At 33.2% G+C, this 3,797-nt stretch overlaps 1 pseudogene; it reads right to left on the bottom strand.

The window, feature by feature from the left end:
* Positions 1-2,782: 2,782 nt before the first annotated feature.
* Positions 2,783-2,901, bottom strand: LOC118607919 (annotated as a pseudogene).
* Between the last annotated feature and the right edge of the window lie 896 nt (positions 2,902-3,797).

Genomic DNA, 3,797 nt, shown 5'->3' with positions numbered 1-3,797 from the left:
ACAGTACCGCTGTGCTCCATAGTACATCTACTACATAAGACTACTCAACTAGCAGTGAAAGACATAGCAACCCTATCTAATACATAGAAATAAACACAAAGAGGCAGCCAAAATGGGGAGACAAAGAAACATGTTCCATATAAAAGAACAGAACAAGACTCCATAAAAAGAACTAAACAAAATGGAGGCAAGCAATCTACCAGATGCAAAGTTCAAAACACTGATTATGAGAATGGTAAATGAACTTTAACAAAGAGATAGAAAACATGAAAACGGAGGTGGAAAAACAAGAGAATCAGTCAGAAATGTAGAATATGATAACTGAATTAAAGAATACTTTAAGAGAAATCAAGAGTAGATTAGATGAAGCAGATGAATCAACATGTTAGAAGATAAAGTAGCAGAAAACACCCAATCAGGACAGTAAAAAAAATAAAAAAAAAAATGAAGTTAGTTTAAAGGGCCTCTGATTAAAAATCAAGCATACCAATGTTTACATCACAGGGGTACTAAAAGGAGAAGAAAGAGAGCAAGAAATTAAAAACATATTTGAAGAAATAATGACAGAAAATCTTCTTAACCTAGTGAAGGTAATAGACATTAAAGACCAGCAAGCACAGAGTCCCAAAGAAGATGGACCCAACAAGGCCCATACCAAGACACATCATAATTAAAATGACAAAGGTTAAAGACAAAGAGAGACTCTTAAAAGCAGCAAGAGAAAAGCAATTAGTTACTTACAAGGGAGCGCCCATAAGAATGTCATCCAATTTCTCAACAGAAACTTTGCAGACCATAAAGGATTGACATAAAAAATTCAAAGTGATGAAAAGCCAGGACCCACAACCAAGATTACCCAGCAGAAGTATTGTTTAGAATCAAAAGACAGCTAAAGAGCTTGCCAGACAAGAAAAAGCTAAAGGAGTTCATCACCACCAAACCAGTATTACAAGAAACGTTAGAGGGACTTTTTTAAGAAGAAGAGAGAGAAAAAAAAAGATTAAAGATATCAATAATAACATGTCAATAACTACATATCTATTAACAATTACTTTCCATGTAAATGGATTAAATGCTCCAATCAAAAGACAGGGTGGCTGAATGGATAAGAAAACAAGCCCCTTACATATTCTGCCTACAAGAGATTGACTTCTGATCAAAGGACACACAGGGACTGAATATAATGGGATAGAAAAAGATATTTTTTGAAAATGCAAACAAACAAACAAACAAAACAAAACAATAAAAGCTGGGATAACAATACTTATACTAGACAAAATAGACTTTAAAACAAAGGCTACAACAAGAAACGAAGGACCTCATAATCTCACTTCTGGATATTTACTCGAAGAAACCCAAAACACTACTATGAAGGGACATGTGCATCTATATATTCATTGCAGCATTATTTACAATAGTCAAGATAGGAGGCTACCTTTGTGTCCGTCAATGGATTAATGGATAAAGAAGAGGTGGCACACGTACACACAAAAAAATATTACTCAGCCATAAAAAATGAATGAAACTGCCATTTCAACAACATGAATGAACCTAGAGGGTATTGTGCTGAGTGGAAGAAGACAAAGAAAGACAAATGCCATAAGATTTCACTTACACGTGTAATCTAAAGAACAAAATAAACAAATAAAACAGAAACAAATTAATAGATACAAAGAATATTTTGGTGGTTGCCACATAGTGTTGGGATAGTGAGTGATAAAGGGAAGGGATTAAGAAGTACAAGTTAGTAGTCACAAAATAGTCGTGGAGATGTAAAATATAGCATAAGGAATATAGTCAATAATATTGTAATAACTATGTTTGGTGTCAAATTTGTACTAGATATATAGGAGTGATCACCTTTTAAGGCATATGTGTCTAAGCACTATTTTATACCCTTAAAACAAATATAATATTGTATGCCAACTGTAATTGAAAAATTACAAAGCAGTGAATCATATTCAAAACAAGCATTTTTTTTTGTTCCAATATGTTTGAGTTGTATCAAATACTTTAGTAAAAGGTTTGCCCAAATATATAGATGGAACAAATTGCTTCTAAGTTTAATAGCACCTCGTGAAAGGGAAAAAAACTCTGTCTTTGTCAACCAAAGGCTGCAGCTGGAAATCAATGCATTTGTTTTTTGTTTTTTGGGTTTTTTTTCTCATCAACATTATAACAAAATAACATTAAATGAAACAATATTATTCAAGGTTCTGCTGTATAAGTATTAGTCAATTTAATGCTTGATGAATTGTATCATGAAAAGAGGGAATCTGCTCTAAACATATGTTAATATTCAGCAAAGGCATAAACACTCACATTTAAAAATGCAAATATAAGGACCCTGAGATCTTAAAGCTGTGGTCTTCATTTTTATTGTCTTTCTTCCTCACTGCCATTCCTACAGGTTTTTGAAGAGAGCCCTACTTCTCTAGTCTAGTATATATTTTCTACCCCCAGAGTCTTTTAGCCTTGACTAGAGATTTAATATGCCCACATAACATATGTCCCTTTTTTCTCTTTCACAGGTTCATATTCACAGTTCCAGAGTTTTATGAAAGTGTCTGTAAACTACATGATAGCACTGTATCCCCAAGAGATACAATAAGTTACTTTTCAAAAAATGCAAACTTGTCAGTTAAATTGCATTTTAGATAACTATGTATATCTTCTTGAGTTCTGATATTGGTCTTTTCAATACTTAATAAAGGAAAAATATTATTCTGACACCTTGTTAAAATGGTAAAGACAACTTTATTTACTTATTATTTATTTTTTACACCTACAGTACCTGGTCTTCCAAGACGGTCTCCTATGCAAGTACTAACCAGGCCCAACCCTGCTTAGCTTCCAAAATCAGATAGGATATGGTATGTTCAGGGTAGCAAGGCCATAGGTGGTAAGGATAACTTTATCCAAGACTACTGAAATAGTCGTCATAACTATCACAACAGAACTGAGAAATCAGGCTCTAATCTGAATACATTAAAGACAGCCAGGAATTTAGTGCCAGGAGCAGAGTGAAGGGGTCAGTACATGGAAAATTACTAAGAGAAGATAACATTGGTAGGGAAATTCTTGCTAAATCTACTTAACAGAATTATTGATGAAAGTAATCTAGCATGATCTGTTATCAAGGATAGGAGGAATCTCACCCAACTGATTTTGCAGGATTATTGCTAGAATGGGATTAGGTAGGCCAGAAGATAGGAGGAGAGCCAAAACCAAGGCCTAGTCAAAAAGACGGCCTGTCTAAAGTTTGGTCAAGGAGAGCATTTATCATATGAAATGTCCAAGTACACTTAGAATTGTGAGCCACATCTGCTCTGAAACTGAAACAAAAATGAAGTGATTTTTTTTCCCTCAAAATGCCACCTACTTTACAGACAACCAACAAGAGATTTTGTTAGCATTTGTCGTACATAAGTATATAATTTGCTAAAATATTTTTGTTTGATGACTATATTTTCACATGTCATTTCATGAAGTAAGTGTGTAAAACCCATTTTCCTATTTTATGATTTAAGATGGCTGTGGTGTAGAAAAATAAAAACAAAAAGAATATTACACCAAGTTCACTTTTTTTATAAAAAGGGTAAAGTCATATATTTCATAATTTTTTTTTCAATTATAGTTGGCATACAATATTATATTAGTTTCAAGTGTACAACATAATAATTAGACATCTATACAACTCATGAAGTGATCATCCCAATAAATCTAGTGTCCATGTGACACCATGAAGCTGTTACAATATTATTGAATATATTCCTTATGCGATACTTTCTATCTCG

This window comes from Rousettus aegyptiacus, unplaced genomic scaffold, assembly GCF_014176215.1.
Source record: "Rousettus aegyptiacus isolate mRouAeg1 unplaced genomic scaffold, mRouAeg1.p scaffold_m13_p_9, whole genome shotgun sequence".
NCBI lineage: Eukaryota > Metazoa > Chordata > Mammalia > Chiroptera > Pteropodidae > Rousettus > Rousettus aegyptiacus.
The sequence above is the reverse complement of the archived record's forward strand: the minus strand, read 5'-3'. Positions and strand labels throughout refer to the sequence as shown.